At 39.6% G+C, this 23,188-nt stretch overlaps 1 protein-coding gene across 1 annotated transcript in view; it reads left to right on the top strand.

The window, feature by feature from the left end:
- GALNTL6 (polypeptide N-acetylgalactosaminyltransferase like 6) overlaps positions 1-23,188 on the top strand; it is a 1,039,950-nt gene that overhangs the window by 5,622 nt on the left and 1,011,140 nt on the right. The window lies entirely within an intron of this gene.

The raw sequence follows: 23,188 nt of genomic DNA, 5'->3' as shown, positions 1-23,188 counted from the left end.
CCCCCCCCAAATCTCTCCCCTTTCTGTTGCACAGACATAGGTGGATGGGGAGGGTATTGTGGGGTGCAGTGGTGCAGTTACCTCTTTGATTCCTGCTCCACCCAAACTTTAAAACCAACTCCCTGGAAGGGGCAGATGCATTTCTATTCATTCAGTTCTGAGAAAGCCAATTGACTTCATGGCTTATTATCACCTGATTTATTCCTCTTAATTTCTCTCCCTTCCACAGGTGTTAAGGACCCTTTATCTTTTTTAATGGTCTTGATGTTCCACTCTTCAGACTATCCTTTCTTCTGCAATTTTTCTGTCTGTTACCCATTCCAGTAATCTTTTTCCTCTATTTCACAGCCCTGCAGGCTGTTTTTAGCTCTGACAAAAAAATCTAAGGGTTTTCTTAACCATAATATTTATTTGGGTATAGAAATGACTGACAGTGAAGTATTGGAGCCACAGTCAAGATGCTCAAGAAGACCAGATTTTATTTTATGAATCTGAATAAGAGATCTACATTTAACTATAAGGACCAGAGGACTAATGATACTATGTTTGGCTTATCTCCACTATTTTTTGCTTACTTTGTTGGGTTTTTTAACTTTATATATAATCTAGCAAATTAGTGCGCATTCCAATAGTTAGCCTCCAATAGTGATATTAAATTGAAAAATATAGTGTTATCCCCTAGCATATTAATAAATCAACTTGGTTCCCTTTAATAGGAGAAAACCTAGTTTTGTATTACATGTGATGATGTGGCACACCAGGGGTCAGCAATCCCCACCATGCATGCCAGAGCATGGTATATGAAGCCTTTTAGTTGGCATGCCACAGCCATCCTGGGCTCTGGGCAGACCCCTGCTGCTAGCCATGGAGCCCAGGCTGCTTCCAGCAGGTGGTGGGGAAACTGCAAGCAGCTGCACCAGGGTCTATAGAGCCCCAGCTTGCTGGTGGGAAGTGTGTGAACGACTCAGGGCAGATGTTGGGGAAGAGGCCAGGGCTGCACTGTCACAACAACAATCAGTCTTCTCATGGCTTCCTTGCCATCTGTCCTTCATCTTACCAACATCTTGCAAGCATGCCAACATCTTGGCAACATCTTACAAGCATACCAACATCTTACAAGTCAAAGTTTTGGGTTTTTTTGGCACTCTGCCTAAAAATCTGACTGACCCCTGTGCCACACCATCTGCACCACCCTTTCTTAAATCTGCTCATGTTCACAGATATTACCCACTTTTCTATCCTGCCATTGCATGGCTTCCCCATGTTCTAGAGATGAGTACTTCAGTTCTTTGATGCTGTAGTGGTTCATCTTCAATGTGTCATCCACACTGTTTTTCTGTTCCCAAAAACACAGAATATCAGAAATCCTTCATAGACATGGCATGCTTCCTTTGCTTACCAGTGCAGTAGTTAGCTTTGTTTTGTCATGAATAAAACAGGACAGGGAGATGGATTGGCACAGATTGTTTGAGGAGTCAGTTCTCACAGCCATTCTATTTCCTTAGGTAACACTAGGAGTTTAATTCAACTGGTGCAGAGTCCAGAGGGGATACATTTATTTTGGCTTAAAACTGGTAATGTCAGTTTAGCTTAAGGCAAGATAAACACGTATATCTGTCCGTGGTACTTAAATGAATGAAATACCTAAGCACATCACAGTTATTTTACATTTTTTCTTGCAGTGCCCCTGAGGAGTAGAACTATAGGTTTGCACTGGAGGTGTAGAGAAACTAAGGCCCAGATGCACCAAGGTACTTAAATGGATAACTCCCACTGGTTTCCCTAAAAGCCTCTGTGGATTTGGCCCTAAGTACTTTGTCGAAGGTTACACAGGAAATCTGTGGTAGAGTAGCACCTGGGTGTCTGAAGCCCAAGGCTAGTTCTCTTATCTGCTGGACAGTTTTTTCAGCCTTAGTCATCCAGAAAATATGTGGCCTATTCCTTTCATGCTGTAACAGTAGATTTAAATTAATTCAAGAGTGGTCATGCACACATTTGCCCTGGATTGAATAAATTAGTTTAAATTTGTGTGTTTAGTTAGACAGTGTAACTGTTTGCAGATGAGTCTTTGGTTCCCTTTCCCCAAACTGCTTTTGATTTTTGTCTGACTTCTGTTTAAAACATGGTAATTCAGTAGCTGGCAGCTTGTATAGAGATTATGCAAGAAGAGGATATTTTCCATTCACCTGTAGAAAGATTGCTGAGATTCCCCTAAATGTCCAGATTTTCAACACAAACTTAATTTTTATTTTCTGTTCTTTTTAATAGTGAATACTATTGTTAACCCTGAGGAAAATCATTCAAAAGAAACAAGTTTTATACAAGTCCTACGAAGTAGTTCTGGCTGCACCACAGTAAACCAACAATTTGAGTAAAAAGGTCACTTATCCCTATCTTTGTGGTCCATAGAAAACATAAAAAGAGCCATTTGTTATTTGTGTTTAGCATAGAGGAAGTATGGTTAGCACATGCCACTTTTACTTGGCATGCTGAAGTTGGTGATTGGTTTCTACATCCACTTACAGCAAAAGTTTTGCTCCTCACCACTACTAGCATGAAAAACTATTCAGCCATTTGCTTGCTTAAAGCTTTTGGCAGCATTTGGCAGAACATTGAACTATTGTTTTTTCCAGTCCTAATAAGTAGGCACATTATTTAGCTCACCTTTTTCACTGTATTATTCCTGTTATTTCTGTTATCATACTCTGAAGTGAGATGGAAAACTGTTATCCTCAATTTACAGCTGAGGAAGAAGGCACAGAGAGGTTGTGTGACTTGCCTCAAATTAGGTAGAGGGCAGGTCTCCCAGTTTTTGACTCCTACCATCAATCCCCCTTCAAATCTTTGGAATTTGTGAATTTTTAATGCCTGGCAATAACTCACCCTTAGCCCTAGGTATCAGCCCTAAAGATCCATATGGAATTTTACAAATGATTCCATGTTGGAGATTTGTGTGAATATTTTGTGGTGTTAAATCAATCTAGGTTAGGTCATATTAGATTGATCCATATCCTCTCCAAAGGTCCATGACATAACAAGATTTTCGAACAGCAGTGGCTCCCCCTAGGTGGCACCTACCCGCAGGTACCCAGCCTGGGTGGTCCTGGGGGCACCAGAGCCGCAGAGGATAGCACCAGGCCCCTGCGCAGCTCAGGCAGGCAGGCAGGGGAAAAAATAAAAAAAGATCAGGCTTGCCACTTTTCTTGGGTGGAGCCTGCCTTCCTGGACTGCTGCCAGGCTGCCTGCACGGGCTTTCTGCAGAGGCCCTGAGAAGCATGGAGGCTGGCACTTTGCTCTGTGGCTGTAGGGCAGCAAACTAAAATTCCTTGGAGGAGTTTTAGGTTGCTGCACCCCAAGTCATTTAAGGCGCATTATGTGGCTGAATTTGCTACAGCGGCTGGAATTATTGCGCAATATACTGCCGACATGTGCAAACACCTACATCATTAAAGCGGTGCAAAAGCATTTAACCCACTTTAAAGTGTCGTGCATATATGCCTCTTGTTCTGTCTACACATGGCCTTAGGTAATTTCCTGTTTATGTTTCTTTAGTAAGCCCATATTTTAAAATTGCACACCTGTTCCATCAGCTAAAATTGTACTGACAATTGTTAATCACTTGCATGTACACTAGACCACTGTGGATCCATTTGACCCACCTTTCCACACAGCCACGATGTAGAGATTAAATAGTGTAGTGCTACATGTTGGATATTTTTACTCAAGTGAATTTCAGTGCAATAATAGTAGTTAATACTCTTTACTTTTCAGCTAAGTTGCTAATGTCTGTGGGCTGAGAAAGCATTATTTTAAAATGTTAGACCCTTTACTACTTTTTAAAATAAAACATTGGTTTGTGGCAATTAACAGCATTTTTCTATTGCATTCTGTATACCAGAGAGAGCCCTCCTGTGGTGAATTCAATACCTATCAATTCAAAGTGATGTTACTAAATAGAGTACAATTTAGAGGATGAAAAATTACTGTTTTCTGCATTCTGGCTTCAGTCCCTTTTTAGATTGTGTGTCTATTACACAGCACATTACATTCTTCCCCCAACCCTCTGTTTCAGACTCTTTTTTTCTAGAAAAAAATCCAAAACATTTCTTAGAAAAGAATCTGAACTGGTTGGTGGGTCTGTTTTTTTGGCCCAGGTACCTGTCAGGTGAAGAAGTGCACAGAATCTGAACTCTGTATAAAACTAAAGCAGGTCAGAGTTGTGTGTGTGTGCGCTTGTGTATTTAAGTGTGAAACAACACTGTGATTCAGAACTTTCTCTGGTCCCAGTGTTAGTTAAAACTACTTCTGGAATGCCCTTGAGATGGCCTCTATTCCTTCTTACAACAAAGATGAGTGAGTAGCTGGTACGTGAGATGGCCATCTCCACCAAATCTATGCCATTGGGAGGTTTTTGTGTATAAGGGGATTCCTCACTTGCTGTCTGTTTGCTTTTAAAGACTAACCAAATCAGTAGCAGTTGAACTGGATAATTTTTTTTTCAATGTGTGATGAAGTAAACCTGTGGCTTACAAAAGCTTATGCTAGGCATCTCTGATTTAATCTATATGGTGCAAATCTACCCTGCCTTCTGCTTGACTTCAGACTAATATGGCTATCTATTTCACTCTGCTTCTGAAGACCCATCGTACTGCTTTTGCAGTGCACATTGACTTTTGCGAATCAGAGAATCTGGACCAATTAAAACATTCCTTTGTCAGCTACTGAAAAGCAGCCACTTCTTTGCTAAAGTAGACCGAACTTCTAATAACCTGTATCTATGCTACACAACTATTTAAGTTAGAACATGGAATATTTAAGAGGAATTTTGTTAAACAGACTACAGTTACCTGAACTAGAATTTGTTCAAGACATCAGTGCTTATGATGATGACTAGCACTTTTAACTCCAGCCACTTACTGAAGTGCCTAAATATGGATCTGTCAGCCTAACTTCAAGTACAGGGCACCCCAACATCTGGCTGTAGGCTTTTGTGGTTAATGTTTATGTGAAATGGACTTTTTGGCTTTTGTACAGCCTCAGACAGTTGCTGTTCTGCTATCCTCTCTTTCTTCCCCACTCCTCCAATCTGTCCCCTCTCTTACAAAGAAAATGGGTATTAAAAATCATAGACATACTTTGACTGGCCCTCCATGGTAATACAGGATAGGGAAAAAGCTGTGTTTTTTGTCCACCTTGCCTGGCTCTAATGACCATGTGGCTAGAGAGTGCAGACACTGTATTGGTAGTTGATACTAATGTTCAAGTGGTGGTTGATACTAATGTTTTTGGTGGTTGATACTAGCGTTCTCAAAATGGGCAGGATATATGAGATGAGGATGATTTTAATTTTATGTAGGTTCTTGCCCATCCTGTCACTGTAATGGATACACAAATTAATACTCACCTTTGTTGTGGAAGAGGGCAGCTCTTTCAACAATGCATGATCGTATTATATCAGGGGTGGGCAAAATGTGGCTCGTGGGCCAGATGCGGCCCACCAAGCCATTCTATCCAGCCTGCAGGGCCCCTAAAAAAATTAGAAAATTAATATTAATCTGCCCTGGGCTGCCTGTCATGCGGCCCTTGACAGCTTGCCAAAACTCAGTAAGTGGCTCTCTGCCCAAAATAATTGCCCCGCACCTGTATTATATAGTTTTTTTAGGGTAGAAAGTAAGCAGACCTTCACAGAAACTATATAGTGAAATTAGGCAAACGGAACTTAATCATGAGCAGTTCATAAGCAGGTAAACTGGACCACCAATAACAGATTATTTAGTAAACATGCTTGCTGTAAAAAGAGCGCATCTTCCACTAATACATTAGAGGATGTGATCAACTTCTGTCACACATTATTTTTTGTCATCATCTCCAAAAAATATAAACTCTGCAATGTAAGGTTTTGGTAGAGGATAGTTGGTGTGTGTGCTTTAGCAGAGAATGGTTGGGGTGTATGTATGTGGTGTGTGTGTGTGTTCTTTGAATGCTGCTGTTATTCATTTAGATTAAATAAAGCAATATCAAAGAAATGTATACATGGAAGTATTATAATAGACCTTAGTTGATGTAGGAATTTGTTCCATGGCTGCACTGGTCTCGGAGACAGCCCTCCTGTCTTTTGCATATCTGAGCTTTCTCTTTGGAAAAATCCTGCTACCCTCTTCTGCACAACCATTCAGGGACCTGCTACCGGTGCCATTCTTTAGTGGGTCAGCTATTTTATATTCTTCCAGGATAGAGTCTATCTTCAAGCCATAACCTAACATGCATGTTGATTTATTAACCACATTTATGGTAATTTATGAATGTGGTAATAATTTCTAAGAGAAACTAAATACAGACTGGTCAGGTTGCAGGGAGAAGGAGAATCTTCCATCTTATACCTCATGATGTTCCAGACTCTATATATAGAGAAGCACATTGCAGTCTATTAATTATTGTTTGGGTTTTTAATTTGAATGCCATGAAAATTTATTATATTTCATTCTTTAAACTTTGGAACATTTTAGGTTACCCTTCTAAAAATGATTGTTGCACATTAGCGTGGATCATGGATGAACAATGCACAGTAATGCCACCCTACGAGAAATATATTGCTATTTTCCAGGATCTGATAAATGACTATATGTATATAGTGAATACATAATGAATGACAAGCTTGAATGGATGCTATTTATCCAGAATGCTTCAATATAAACTAAAGTGACAGTCAAATGACTGGTCAAATTTTGCAATTATAACATCAATATAAAAATATAAATCCAGACCTTTTATGTAAAAAAAAAAGTAAAGTAAGTAAAAAAGTAAAAAAAATTAGTAAGTAAAAAGTAAGTAAAAAAAAAAAAAATTCTACTGAAATACTAAAATAGTCTCAAAGCATAAAAAAGCTGAAGGAATATAAAGAGTTCTTTGGATGATCTCCAAAATTATTTAAAATCTACAAAAGCACCCTGTGAAAGCATCATAAAGATACAAGAATATTTTGTTAGCCTGCATTGCATACAAAATTAATTTTGTTTAGAATAGTAGGTAGGTAGACCCAGCTGCAGAATAAGGACATCCATAGGGTAAAAAAAAATAAATTATCAAGCATATTTTGCTAACAGATGTTTAGTAGTAGAGAATTTTCTCCACGTAGGACGTCAAGAAGCTCCAACATATCATGCTTAAATCTTATTTTCTTTCTTGGTCCAGCAGAGCATGTCAAGAAAAATCCTTCAGGTTATCCACCTTTCCCCTTCCCCCTTGCCATTCCCACTAGATAGATACACCCTCTAGTAAAAGTACTCCCAGAATTCCTATTTTCCTACATGAAAATGAAATAACTATCCAACATGAATACCTGATAAAACCAACTGGAATAAGATACCAATAAAGCCCCATCATCTGTGATTTTGCAAGCATATGTCGTGTGTACAGGAACCCTGTCTGAAACAGTAAGAGACCAATACCAGACCAACATCCTGTGGTAAGCAACATGTAGAAAATAATTTTGAAATACAGAGCCACTTCAGGCAAAATGATGAATGCTTTTTCCATCAAATGAAAACACAACCCACTCTTGTATATCATCACTTGCCAGCCTCCACAAATCCAAACGCTGCAGAACAAATAGTCAAAACTAAAAGATGTTTGAAATGCCATATCATCACTGGAGAAATCATTGGGAAAAATGAATCTCATAGCAACAAGCCAGCCTGCTATAATTCGCTGTCCAGAAATATTACCTAGCAGGCTACCTCACAACAGTGAAACGTGTAAAACTAAGGCTGATTCTCACCAAATTAACTAGCACAGACCAGAGGTAGAAATGGTGAGGCACAAAGCACAGCCTAAGCCTATAGACTGTGCATCCAGTTTGCCAGAGGAGAAACTGAGACTGATTTCTGTTCCTATGTGAGGAAGCGAGACAAAAAAGTATTTCCTCAGAGGATCAAGAAACATAACAGATATCTTTAGCCAAAAGTACTAAGGAAAAACTATTGGCAGTTGGAGAGGGTGAGATGACATTGTGCTAAGTAGTAACCTGCCACTAGATCAGGAATGGTCAGCCACAATAACTGGATGCATGAGATCAGCCTCTAACACAGTATTTTACTTTATTCTGGATGCACTGTGATCTCTGGTTGTGTCCAAACGATCAGGGGCATGTGCTTGCAAATTTGCGCCTCTACTTTGTGTCTCAGCGCACACCCCGGCACATGCACTTTGTTGTAGTACAAATTGTCCGACAGTGGGAAAACTGCCCTTGCCCAGCTCCTCCTAGCTTCCAGCATGCTCTATGCTCCACAGATGGAGCTTAGAGACTTTCTGGCTGGCAGCCAGAGCATCTCACCAGAGGACCAAGCCTCTCTTTATTCTGGCACATGCTATTGTAGCATGCTCTGTGCTGCCTTTTTTTCCCGGTGCTTTTTTTTTTTTTTTATGGCATCACAAACCACATGCCACCCTGTCTGGATGTGGCCTCCTTGGACAGATATGTGGGGTATTTCTTTTTCTTACATGATAGCAACACTTGCATAGCAACTCATGCAAGTAAAGTCAAGTCATATTGGATTGAAAAATCAGACTGAAGCTTTCTGTTGTCAACTTTTTTTAGATCTATTAGTCAAATAAACCCTTGGTAAAATAGACCATATTGAGTTGGCTTATTGATCCCAGTCAAAACCTGGAGGTTTGTTCCTGGAATAAATGGCTAACTTAATTAGCTTGGATTGTGTTATCTTGGATACTTCACAGATACTTAGAGTGGGGATGAAGGCAAAAGTGGGTAGCAGGGAAGCTGCAGGGGGTAGTGGGGAAGCCCAGAATGGTCGGAGGACTGAAAGAATTCCACCCTCCTGGCCCCTGCTGGCCCGAAGGGTAACTGCTCCAAACTTGAACTAGCACTAACACTCCTCAACATTTGTATGGCTAACAGTGCAAGATGTAACATGGTCCTTATATGAACTGAAATGGTAAGCACCCCAAATTCCTATGAGAAGTGGATTGCTTTGTACAAATGCATAGGAAAATATGGTTGCTGCTTGGAAATATTTGTTTATGCACCTTTTGCACAGGCTTCCACTTTACTTGGGTTACTTTGGAGACTTGTCTGGATTGTTCACTATGCTTATGGGTCTTTGCCATTAATTAAGCCTTTTGCTATCTTACAGTGTTAGCATATTCTGTGAAGAGCCTAATCATCCCTAGAAGACCTGTTGATTTTTCTCAGTCATCCATATCACTTTGCTTACAGCTTCACTCTGTCACTGAGTTTTCTCTACTATTTGGATGTACACACTTCTGTTTATTTCTCTGCTTCAGTCATGAAGCCAGGCTCTGGCTTTGGTCATGATGCAAAGGCTGGAAAGACCTTGTCTGCCAACCCCGCTGTCTTCCTGGTGTGAATGCTCTAATAAAATCAATTGACTTTGATCTTCTCTTCTGCTTAGTTACCCTTTTCAGGTTACAGACTGACCTCCAATTTAGTGACCTGCCCTTTGGTAAAGACAAGCTGCTCTTTTCAATGATACAGAGAGGAGAGAAAGGGAAGTTGCTGTTGAAGTGAGAGTGCTGGGATCAGAGCGACAAGGAAGAATGCACAGAGAAATACTCAGGCACAGGGAAGTGGAGGAAAAGCACTCTCAGGAGTAGGGATACATTTTTCCCTCCCCTTCCTCCTTGCCAATACAATATATTCCCCAAATCCTGTTGTTAACTTGCTTTCCATGCCTTCCCTTTTTCACATTTCTTTCATTTGTTTTTTACCATCATTTTCTGATTTTTTTTTTTCTGTGTGCACAGCTCAGAGCCACCTTACTTCTCCACTGTAATTTATTGCAGAATATTAGTAAAGCTGTTTTGGAATACCATGGATTAATGATGCATTTAAAGTGCTTTAAAATGACCCTAGGCTAGGTCAATTATTGAAGTAGTGCCAGTGAGGAATATTTTATTTTGATTGCAGTAAGCTCTTAGTTTTATGTTAACCACATCATACAAACATGACCTGTGGGCTTTTAATGTTGTATTGAATTCAGAATGTGTGATTAGAGTGTTTTCTGTGCTTTTATTTGAAATCACTGCTCAGAATTAGCTTTTAGAGAGCAGAATATGTGGTCTCATTCTATTCTGGGTATATGGATGGTTGCCCTGTTCGCATCTATTCCATAAATAAAGTGGGTTTGTCTTATCATTTTGATATAAATGGCAAACTTACCGAGGTGCAGGCGCTGTTTATGGTCAATTAGGTATCGCCACACTTCACTAGTTCCATAGACTGCCTCCCCCCGCCCGCTCAGTCAAATTGCAAGTGTTTAAAACAGAAATAACAGGCTCTTTATTTCATCTTTCTCATCCAATAGGACAAATAGCTTAAGTAGTTTATTATACCTTTGGGTAGTAGGTACAGTATGAAGCAAAAGTAAGATTATGTAATTTTTTAATGTAAAAGTTTAACATAAGCTTCTGCTAAAATCAGAACTAAGCAGGGATTCTGGGTGGCAATTCCTTATGCTTCTGATATTCCATGCAGTATGTACAAAGTCGCACAAGAATAGGTATGCAGATAATGTCAAAGTTAGAGACTCATCAAATTTTTCATGATGGCATAGAGAGAGACAGGTTTTCTGTTCCCTATACAGGCTGCACCAACTATACCTAGATATGTGAATAATCATGGAGACAAACTGTTTTCTTGGTAATCCCAAGGCCACTGCCAAGAAACAAGCCCCATCTAGTCACTCCCATTAAACAGGTTTTGCTTGCTTTCTGAATTTTTAGTCTGTTCTCAGGGACATCTGTAAAGTTGTGCACACATGCCTCTGTAGCTTGGACTCATAAATATATGTGATATTCTGCTACTTCTGCCTTGCACACAGTTTTTCCTCAGTTTTAAAATCTGTTTTTGATATTGTACTTATTTTGGGTTTCAGTGTAAATGTTACCTACTTCTAGTAGCATGTGCAGGTTAACAGGTCAACAATAAAGAAAAACAAGTTTTTCATAACTTCCTTTAAGTTCAGGTTGCTTACTGCAAACTCTATTCATTTGAATTCTTTAGGATGTGCTATGTGTCAGAGGATTTGCCAGGTACTTACCAAAATACTATTTAGAGCTTCCTAACATGACTGGTTTATATAAAAGGTGATACTTTATCACTGAATAATGTAATTGGATAGTTGCTAATGCACAAATGTATATCTTTTTCAACACCCATTTGTGCCCATCTTTTTTTTTGTATAAGTTTTTCAACACCCATTTTGGAACTTTGGGTTGTAATATACTACATTAGGAATCGGCAATGTTTTAGGGTGGAGTGCCAAAAACACCTGCAACCTTGACTTATAAGATGTTGGTGTGCCAGGGGCAGATGGTGGGAGAGGCATGAGGGGACTGATCTTTGTTGTGGCAGTGCAGCCCTGGCCCTTTCCCTGCCATCCACCCTGAGATATGCATGCCAAGCAAAATGCCTTTTTTGTGCCATGCTCTGGCACCCATGCCAGGGGTTGCTTACCCCTATTCTACAACAATGCCCATAACGTTTTTTTTCTATACACAGTACAAAACTTGTTATATTTTCTTTTTTAGAACATATGGATACAAATTTATAGTTTACATATCACTGATTACCAGTATGATAGTGTGCCCACCTTGCAGCTGTTTTTTTTTTGAATGACCTGACTTCTAAGACTTGGATTTCTTAGTTTCATTAGCACTTTCAGTCTGTTTCTTGCCAAAACAATTGAAAGTGGGGATTTCAAAAGTACTTGCTGTTGGTCTCAATCTGTTGTTACTGAAGTCAGTGTTACACTTCCATTGCCTTCAATGAGAGACATTTACAATCATTACTGTCAGTCACCATTTGAGCTAGCTTTCTTTTTTTGTGTACAAACTCATTACCTATCCTAGAGTTCTTCCTTTCTCAAATACCATCTGTTTGACTGCTGCCTTTGGCTACTTTCCAGCTCCCATCTTTGCACCTTCTCTCATATCTTTCACTGTGCTTGAAGCAATCTCCCTTATCTCTGTTCTCTGAACCTCCTGCTTCCTCTTACCCCCCAAATAAATGCTGAAAAATCATTTACTTAATGAACTCCATCCATGATTGGATCATATTGTGGTTTGGTTTGTATTTCCTTTATTATATTATTCCCATGGACTGCAAGCTTTTTGGGTTAGGACATGCCAACATGTTTGGTGTAGTTCTTCTGAAAAGCACTTGCAGAATTTAGTATACATTTCTGTATTAACTTGCACAGTTTTAATATTGTTCATTTGGCTTCAACTCTCTGAACAGAGCATTATATTTTTTATTTCTGTTGAGTTAGACAGGGGACCCTTGTACTATTTAATGAACAGACAGTAAACCATAAAATGGTATTGGGGATAGATAGGTATTTTCATTACCACTACATGGTAGAATAATTTAATCTGTGACTGAGGGAGATGGGCCTTTCCAGTAATAATGCAATATAGGTAGTTTTGGTTAGGAAATCAGTATTGGGTTGCACAGCCTTTTATCTTGAGATTAATGCTTCCAGACTGGCCCATTGCTTTAGCGACAAAATGCTGTTATTAGCTGATGGCCCTTCAGTGTCTTGTGTGAAATGAATTTGCTGATGATCCTTGGCAACTGAACTGATAAATGCATGCATTGCCAAAATTATCACCACTACTTCAACACCCAAACAAAACATACCAGCTTCAGCAAAGAGGTTGAGGACTAAATGGAATGGATGCTGAACTAAATTCTTACCTTTACAAGAGATCCTGCAGAGCAAGTGTTGAATGACGGAGAAGGAAATATGGAAATAATTGGATATGGAAATCATTGTAGTACCATACGTTTTGTTGTCCATCTCCTATCGATGCAAGATTTCAATTTCTGTCAGTCTGTTCTCACTCATGAATGTGAAACATATTGTCTAAGTGCAGATGTTCAAAAAGCCCCTAACGGAAGTGTCTATCACACTTTAATTAAACCACTATAAGTTAGAGTGCGAGGAAACCAAACAGATGTTTGCTGTTGGTTGTAGAGGTCTTGGAGTCTGCCTGTACTGGATGTTGTGGGTGGTCCTGCAAGCTCCCAAGGAGGCTGGAGTGGCCCCTGGCCCTAGGCCCCTCCTCCTCTGCCAGCTGGGGGCAATCAGCAGCGGCTGGGTGGGGAGAAACCCTGGACCCCCTTCCCCATGCCCCCCCAGCCAGGAGGCAGCTTGCCATTGCCTGGCCAGGGCTGCTGCAGGTGTGGGGTGGGCAGGTTGGGGCAGTGAGAGACACCCCAGACAACTCTCCTCACAGTTTCCCAGCCCGGGCTGTGCTGCAGTGCAGCCTGGCAGTGACAGCTGTGGGGAGAGAGGCCCCCTCCCCCTCCCCCTGCAGCCCCTCCTGCCAAGCAGTGGTATGCTGCTGCTGGCTTGGGCTGCTGCAGAGGGAGAGGCCGTGGACCCCTCTCCCTGCAGCCCCCCTGCCTGGGCTGTGCTGCAGCATGGCCTGGCAGGACAGCTGTAGGGAGAGAGATCCTGGACCCCTCTCCCTGAAGCCCTCCTGCCCAGGTTGTGGTGCCGTGCAGCCCAGCAGGGTCAGCTGCAGGGAGAGAGACCCTTTAGATCTTTCCCTGCCCTCCTCCCTGCCAAGCAGCAGCATTCCCCTGCCTGCCATGGGATGCTGTGGGGGATGGGCAGGTCTTCAGGTGGTGTTTGCTATTAGTTCCCCTGCTCAGAGATTCTGTTGTGCTTTTATGTCTATTTTAGGAGGAACTGTGTGGTTGGTTCTTTCCAAGCAAATAAAAGAGCTAGATTATACCCCAAACTCTGAGAGGTTAAAAGAAAGGACATCATATGTATCAGTGAATTTAGAAGAGTCAGAACAAAGAAACATCACAACTGAGTGATTATCTAGCCTTGAAATATAAGAGCAAAAACTAACATCTGAAAATAACTTATTCTATTTTTTAATGTAAACTTAAGCTAACTGGTGCACCTGGCAATTTCTAAACTGAACTAAAATGCACCAAAACTGTCATCTGGAAAAAGCATCAGGATCTCTAGATAAAGCAGACATGCTCCTAAGAAGCCTGAATGAATGGCTCATCCAAACAAAACATGAGCAGATCAATATTGGATCATAGATGTAATTTGAAGGAAGATTTGGGATCTTTTTTCATTTTGAATTGAACAGTGCATACAGATCTAAGTACCATAACTCTTGCTGAACTTTTTTGAGAGATTAAAAATTGGACTTAAGAGGATAACTATGTAGCGGACAAGGAGAACTAAAGATATATATTTTACAAATTACCATATGTGTACTATTTGTTTAAAAAGTGTCAAACAGCAAGTGCATAGTGGCAAAGGCTTTCCAATAAAACCACACACTTGCTAATGGTTACTCCACATAAAAAATAAAAACTTTCTTGCTGGTTGATATTAAGCAGTCCATTTCACAGCTCTGTGACTCATTTTCCTTATGTATAATTTGAGGCTTTTTTTTTACTTATCTCCTTTGATTTTAAAACTTTGCATGTATCACATTTCATGATGAGTGGATCATATTGATTATTGTTACATTGTGGCACTGTCCCCTGTGGTTGCTGTGGGAAGGTATGGGGTGGAGGGTGGGGTAATATCCTTTCTCTTTTCTAGCTACTGCAAGACCCTCTCTGCCCTGGACATCTGTGGGAGTTTGCTTTCTTTTTATTTCTGAAGATGACTGAGGCTGTCTTGACCTTCCAGGCTGAGAGGCTAGCTGTGACTGACTTATTTTACTGCTTCAGCTTCAGAGATGAATGAAGGAATTCTCACTGCCAGCAAAGCCAGTGAGAAATTGTTCTTGCAGGTTAGTGACAAAGCAAAATATTTTTCATTCTCAAGTTAAATCTCTTCAGTTTCCACCCAAACAAAAAAGAGCAATTTTTACTGACAGAAAACTGTCATTTTTCACAGACAAATACATGTGAAGAGAAAATAATAGAACTCTTTACAGCCCTGTTGACTGTGAAAGAAGAGACACTGCTCAGAGTAATAGGACTGCTCACTGTGTGAGTAAGGATGGCAGAATTTGGCCCTATTATGTCAGATTTCAGCAGGTTCATGAGGCTCCGCTTCAGATTTGTCACACTGAGGCTTGGCAGCTCTTCAGTTTGGCTACTCCCTCATGCACTCTTTGCCCAATTCAGATTCTCTGTTCTTGACTGCTATTAAAATAAGCAGAAATCATTTTCTTTTAATTTTTCTGTTGTTGTTATGTACTTGTCTTTCCTCAGTTGAATTAATTCTGTACTACCATTTGTTTGCTTGGCCAGTTACTTTGTGATGTCATAATTCAAGTAGAGTAGACAGTTCAAGCACAGGATTTTATCAGACAATGAGCAAGTGTAAAAATTAAAATTCTGCTTATAAACAAAACAAATGGAGCAACATGTTTGGTAGACCAGCATTTAGAGACCTAGTTCCACCCATGTCCGCTTCCTTGTCTTTCTAAATGCACCCTTTCATGTCCTGATACTTTTCCTTGGGCAGAATTCTGCTGTTTTCTCATTTTTACACTCAGTGCTGAACTACAGTGACCTATGTATACATTATGTCTTGTTTACTGGTGGCTCTGACTGACTTCAGACACTTGCAGTTCTTCTCTTCTGGATTCTGTGACCAATAGTAAATACAGCGAGCAGAAACTTCCTTAAAATCAGAGTGCTGGTGGTTAACCGTAATAACAAAGCATTTAGAGAGAGAGATTTTTAAAACAATAGTCTATGTACATATCTGTCTAACTTAAAGCCTCGTATCCTCTGATAGTAGTGCGGGCAGACTTAATTTCTTTAGATAACCCACTGGGTTCCTGTTTCTCAGTCTGATTCTCTCTGATGGTTAGTTATTTGAGGGAAGGGGAGAGAAACACACAGATATACATACAGTGGGTGCATCCACATGTGCAATTAGTGCAACACAATAAACTCTGATGCAGTTTGCACCAGGGGATCTGGGAGTCGGCCTGCCAGCCTGATGCTGCTCCGACCCAGCTCAACATGTTGTGGAGGGGCTGGCTAAGGCACAAGGGAGCTCCAGTGCAGGACTAGCCAGCAAGCAGCCCCCACACTGAAGCATCCTCGTGCCCCATCCAGCCCCATCAACATCTACACATGCATTGCAGTGGAGTTCATTAGTTTACTGCGGCCTCATAGGGCCGCCCATGTAGATGCTGAGACTATCCTGCAGAGCTAATTAGTCAACTCTGCAATAAACGTCTCATGTAGATGCACCCAGTGCTACCTTTTTAAAATCCTGCTGTAATTATTTTGTTAGTCTAGATTCTTAGTCTCTGGTCCTCCTGGGTAAACCAATCCTGTATTCCTAGCAGAAAGTTGAGCCTGAGTCCTCAGGGCTGGTAATTCTCCCGTTGTCCTTTAATTGTCCTCAAGTGTTTGAGGAGAAGTGGTATATCTTGATCCATTCCTTCCTCCTTGTTACATCCTCCTGATTTAAAGTAAACCAATATATTCATACAGTAAATATCCCAACAACTGGTCAACCTAAAGCATTCATTCATATAATGCTTCCAATCTCTTTTATAACATTATTTCATAGTTAAACCACTAACTGGGGCTCTAGGTTCACCTCCTGCTCTGCCACAGATATCTTTGTGACTTTAGATAAGTCTTTTTTGTGTGTCTCATTTTACCCACTGTAAAATTGGGATAAGAGCACTTTATTCTTTCTTAGGTATACCTTGAAAGCAAATGTTTTAAAGATAATGAAGCGCTCAGATGGTATGATAATGGTGATAAGTAACTGTTAGAATTCTTATAAGGGACATCTACTGAGTAGCTTACTACAGGGAAGGTTTCTCCCCAACTTCTGCCAGTTAGTGGTTGGCTTATGTCCTGGAGTTTGGGGATTGATATTCCATGTATTTTAGAGCTAAGTTGGTGCAATTCTTTTAGCTGATTTCAAACTTTCTTCATTACTGACTCCCAGCACAGGAATATTATTATTCCATATTGTTCTGCACTTTGGCAAAATCAGTCAAGAAGCCATCATTCTAACAGAAAGCTGTGACCAATTGCTTTAAAAATAAATGATACTTGTACTGACACAGGAGAGGAGAGGTTCATTAAAACACATGTTGAAGAATTCTCATCACTCTTTTTCCATTGTATTTGACATTGCCTGAGAGACTGTTATACATTATGTTTATTTTTAGAGACTATTGTTCTTTTTAAACTTGGTCTGAATCTTGAAGAAAGCAATAACACTTTCAAACAGTGCTTATATTTAGGGAAGTAAGACATTGCATCATTCTCTTGTTATATGGGATTGTCTCCTGAAATATCACTTAAAAAATAAACTTTTTGCAGTGGAAGAAAGCAAGAATCACTGCCTGCTTTGGATTGAAAAACACTACATCTTTTATTAACAGATTAATGGCATTTATAAGACACACAAATATTTCTCACTGGTTTTAATCATTGGCTTTCAGTGCTTGAATAGAAAAAATCTTTAATTTAATTTCAGAATTATTTTTTTCTGAGGTGGATCTACTCTGCAATTCTTCTTGATAAAATCTTCTGAGGAAAGTGTCTAGTTCCAGTAAGACTTCAACAGACAAACTTATATATCTTAAAGCTAATTGGCTAGACGATCAACTTTTTAATTAGCAGGTTTGAACTTTTCTTATAGTTAGTAGAGACTAATAGCTAGCACATCAGAAAACTTTCTTGTTTTTAATATGATGAAAACACAGATTGTTGGTAAACATGTTTTGATTCACAGGAAATTTTATATGGGTTTTGGAGAAGCCAAAAAGTTACCGGTAGTCTTAAGTCTCAGTATCAGAAGATCAGTAACTTGGGATTTATAAGTATAAGCTGGTTGATGATTGTTAGCATAAACATTTTTGAAAATGGCACAATGATGGTGAAATTAGGATGTAGCACATGTTATTTCTGTTTTGTTAAATTGTCATTCTCTTTTTTCACTTTCCAGTTATTTAATTGCATTTCTGTGATGTATTTTCTCTTTACAAGTATCACTTATGTTCATGTCAAATAAAATAACAGTAAAGTTCAGATCCTGAAATTATGAAACTTTATGTTGCCTTTACTTCTCTACCCTGATCATTTTGTCTATTTTCAGATGGTTTGAAATATTATTTGATTCTGGGGATCACCATCTTCAAATAATATGAAGTAATTGTTTTCCTTCCTTGAATTAATGTATGCTTCAAGAAACATGTCTGATGAAATTGGTTGAGAAAGGAAGGCCAACAAATGAGGAAATCTAAATAGTCATAGGAGAAGGTAGCAAAAGGGTGGACTGTGTTGCATGTGCTCTCTCTTCTGAAATTCTGTAATTTGAAAATGTATTGAAAATAAGACAGCTAAACTCTCTGCTCAGACGCACGTGTTCAGCACCCATTAATTTAAATGAATTATATACACACTCTCTTGCACACATGCACAACCAACAGACCTAGCCATTTTAGGATTGATTTTTGTTTAGAAGCATCCTGGAGTGATGTAGAACCATTATAGCAACTTCTAATCACGTCCATCTTGAGCACTTGTGGGAATGTAAGGGGGGAAAAAAATACTAGCAAGGTGTATTTTCAAATTTATTTTGTATACCCCAGCCTTCTCGGATCTTGTTGGGGGGACTGCGGTAGATATGGGTAGGTTTTGTAAGCTGACATATCCTTTAGGTTGCTGTAAATTGTACTGAATGTTCAGTCTAAGCAGTTGGTCTAATGATCCAGGGGCTACAATAATGGCTTAAGACCACCTTAACAAAATCTTTGCTCCACTTCTGAATCAAGGAGGCTCAGGCAAACAGAAAATATGGTCTACTATATATAAAATAGATACGTGGTTTTCTGTTATTTCTTTCATATTCAAAATACCATGTATCAAAATAGATAAGCCTTTTACAGGATGTTTGTAGGGAGGGGAAAAAGAAGCACGATTAAGCAGGAAAAACTCAGAAAATAAAGTTGTCATCATTGCTTATTCTGCTTTGCAAAAGCTGGCACATCATAATATCTGCCAAATTACCTATAAACAGCATCTAAACAATCCAAAGCACTGTGCTTACCAATGACGCTGTGATTAACATTTATTAACAACCAACACAGAACTATTTAAAAGGAAATGTAAGGGTGATTTAGTGCTATAGACAGAAGGGATCTTTGTTTGAGAATCACTGATTTTTGGACATAGTAAATTTAGATTATTGTCAGAAATCTACTACAGCTTTAAAAGTAGGAATTAAACAGTGTGTTCAATAACTACTTAAAGGGTGACTAGGTTGCAAAATGAAGGTGTAATAGGAAAAAAAGCCGACTACTGGCTTTTTGTTATTCCAGCTATATTAAACTTCAATTTTTTAAGCCCTTCAAGTCTATTTTTTTCCCCTTGGAATTGTCTTTTTCTGATATTTTTTTCGTATTCCATTTCTTTATTCCCTATATAAGCTGTATAAAGCTTGTTGTAGCACCCTGTGGTAGACAGATACAATATTTGATCTTGAATTTACATTAATCTGATTTGTTAATTCTTCTGGAACCATGTAAATGATTATGGCTTGTAAAAAGGGCTTTTCTGAAGAAAAGTTTGTAACAGAAGCGTGTCAGAATAGTTGGGTCTCCTCATCCTGTTTTCTCTAATTCTGTAGGAAAACCTCAAGGTTTAATTAGGGACACTGAACTAAAGTGAATCATCACAATTATTACTTAAGATTTGAAATTCCAGTATTGCCCTTGTCTTGAACCAGATGATGAAAACAGGAGCTTAGTACCCTATTTGTTAAGTTAGACCTATTAATATTCTTGAAATGAAATCCATATGCCACTGAAGTCATTGGAGTGCGGTTGAGCTTTGGAGCTGACATAGTTGTCTTAAAGCTAGACCAAAAAAAGACTCAGCCACTGTAGTGCTGAGTATTGCAGTGCCTGACTTTTAGTATTTCCTGGAGTAGAATCCAGGACATTGTGTTAGGTACCTAGATTCCGTATGCAATACATTATAAGAACTAGGTGACTCAGAATAGGATTCAAAGTTGGATATATACAGAGTGGAGAGCTGCCTGGGGTTAGCTAGTAGGAAATGCTGCGGACAGTTGTATGGTTAAAGCCTAGTGGCACTTCTTCTTTGGGGACGATGTCTACATTTTTCTTTAAAGCCATTTCAGCGCGCAAAAAAGAATTCAAGCTTGGTTGTTACACTCTGCTGTGGCTGGGGTGGGGGGAAGAGTGGGGTGACAAGGAGGACAACTTTGCATGGTGTGTGTATGTGGTATGTACAGAGAGATAGCTATAGAGGTATAATATCCTAATTTTCAGATGTGCAAGCTTCCAAAGCTCCAAATTAATGATAATGCTCCAGTGTTGGTGCTCAGCAACTCTGAAAAATTAGGTCTTCACAGTGCCTTATGATAAAATATATTAATGTGTGTATGTAAACTGTATCTTGGCTTCTAAGTGGTCTAGAAAGCTCTGGACTTCAGGTTTAAGTAACCCTCCCATTGACTTTGGGGGAGCAGGATTTGCCTCCTACTGAGCATTCACTACAGCAAAATATTGCTGACTGAAGTAATAGATGTCAAACTCTCAGTTAGTATGTCAACAGCAAAATCTGACGTGTCATACCATATGTATCAACAAAATCTTCATCGTGAAGACCTTACTGGATATGACTGAAAAACCTTATTGTGTCAAAACTCCCAATTTGTTCTGTTCTTACAGTATATTTTGTCAGATTTCTCACTCTAATCCATTAACAAAAATGTGCTTGTCAAAGCTTCCTGTCACAAGGTTAGAAAGAGAATCAAATTTGGTAATTGCAAAGTTATTTTATGAAGAGCAGTCAATCTCCACCATAGCCTATTATATTCCATCAACTAAGTAATGTATATCCATAATGAGCCAAATTGTATCCTCATTTACAGCTGTGTGATTCAGTGACATTAACAGGGCCACACCAGTGTAATTAAGGAAAGAATAGGAACTGGAATGAGCTGTTGTAGAAGATTCCTTTTTTGAAACATAAAGGGAATGTACATACTGGAATCTTGAACAGTTATTACAAAGGATGAAACAGCTGGGTGGAAACTCTGGTATGCTGTACACTTTAGATGATGGCCATCGAAAGTTCTGTGATAGCTTGATACTTGAAGGCAGTGTATTCTAGGTGGAGTTACTAGTTCCACCTATAGTTAAGGTTGCCTGATGCTTTCCATTTTAAGAAATGTTTTTTTAGTTGCTCATAACTTTGGTAAGCTGTTCAAGTTGAAATATTTCATACTAGGTTTCTACCTCTGAGAATGATTTAAAAAAAAGTCACAAGCTTTCCAATAATATAATTAAGAAAATACACACAGTTTTGTCTGTGTTAAAAATATGTTAATATTTTATTCCATTTCCATTCTTTAGCAGTGGAAGAATATAGCCTGAAGTTTCTTGGGTTCTTCTTCAGATTCCTGTGCTGTAATCTTGCCTTTCCTTCTGCTCCTCTTTTTCAACAGTTCTTGGGCTATGCTGCGCCACCACCTTACCTGCAAGAAGTGGTAGCCAGGAGAAGGAACCCAGGGACCCTAGCAGCAGCAGTAGAGGGAGAGGTGGGTGGAGTGGCAGCTGAGCCAGAGCCCATGGGCCACAAGCGAACTGCTCATGGGCCATGAGATTGGGAACAGGAGGACTGTCCAACAATTAGTGTAGCTTACTACAGCCATTCATAGTGTTCCAACTTATCCATTCCCGCTCCTACTCTCTCTTCTTCTTCTCTCCCTTACCTCCTCCCTACCCCCAAGGGTCAGGAAGCTGAGGAGAGTGTTGGAGGACCAGACAAACATAACTATTTATTACAAAACACAATGATAGATTCAAGCAGGTAAGCAGTACATCAGTAGGCTACAGACTACAGCAAGTGAAGGAAGTTATTTTTACCACTTACTGGGAGCAGAGGAGGAGGAACAGTAACTATTCTTTGTGGATCCTTCTGTTCAAGGGTGATCAAGATATGGCTTCACATGCCAAATTAGGCCCATGGACCAGTCTCATAAGCCAAAACTATGTTGTCAGACTGCCCCAAGATCACTCATCCATCCTGCAGAGTGAGATGAGTTGGACACTGTGGCTTTAGTCCATTAATTCTCATATGTGTGTGTATCAACTAAACCAAACATATTTTTCATCTTGCCATGTTTAGTTAATCAATACATTGTTTCAGTCATAGTCTAGCTGACTGCACAGAATTCATTTGTTTTCTTATATAAGGGCAAAGTATCTAGTTACTACAATTGATATTTTTAATTATTAGTAACTCTTTCTAGAAAAGCAATTATCAGCACTTGGTTGGGCTTAAATTGGGTGGCCTTGTTTCAATCAGAAGTTGCAAAATTTTGCTTATACAGAAGCTCTTATCACATGTGGCTTGAAAGTGGGTGTTAGACTCTGAACAACAGTAGGCACTAGAATAAGTAGCATATCTATTCTGTGGATCTAAAGGGTCTAATTAGAATTGGTTGCAAAAATTCCAACAAAGCATTGATCTCTGAAATTGGATGATTCATCAGACTACACTCTGGAGAAAGTTTGATTTCAACAATATTTTACCAAAGCTAAAGCGGGCTTTTAATTGGAAACTCAGCAGCCAACCAGGTTTTGAAATCTTGGTTTCTTGCTATGTACTACTTCCAGCTCTATGACAGCTTATCTATTGGAAAGTCCGTGCTTCTAGGTGATGAAATGACTAGCTGTTCCATGGCCACTTCTACAGTGCAGTGATTCTTGATGTTTTGGTACCTTTCCCCTGAAGTGGTCCATGCATTGATCAGTTCCCATTTTGCGAGGCTCCTTTTAATATACCTGTGACTCGGCATAATCCAGATGCAGCCAGGTGAGCCTCTGAGGTGCTCTCACCCCTTCAGAGTTGTCACACTGCAAAACCATCCCTGCTGTGTGCTGCTTGAGAACCACTGAGAACCAGATGACATATACCAGGGGCCAACTCCATGGCCCGTAGTACCTTGGCCGTACCTGTCTCACCCAGATCTTGCCAACTCTGTGCAGAGGGGATTTTGCCAGTCAGAAAAATCACATCCTTATCCTATCATGTACTCATAAAGTGCATATTCCTGCTGCTCCCTCCCCCAGGAGGCTTTCTGGTATGGTCAAATGCTCTGGAATCAGAGTTATCACTGACAACAAGTAGATTATAAAA

Source organism: Alligator mississippiensis, chromosome 2 (genome assembly GCF_030867095.1).
Source record: "Alligator mississippiensis isolate rAllMis1 chromosome 2, rAllMis1, whole genome shotgun sequence".
NCBI classification, from domain to species: Eukaryota; Metazoa; Chordata; order Crocodylia; family Alligatoridae; genus Alligator; species Alligator mississippiensis.
The sequence above is the reverse complement of the archived record's forward strand: the minus strand, read 5'-3'. Positions and strand labels throughout refer to the sequence as shown.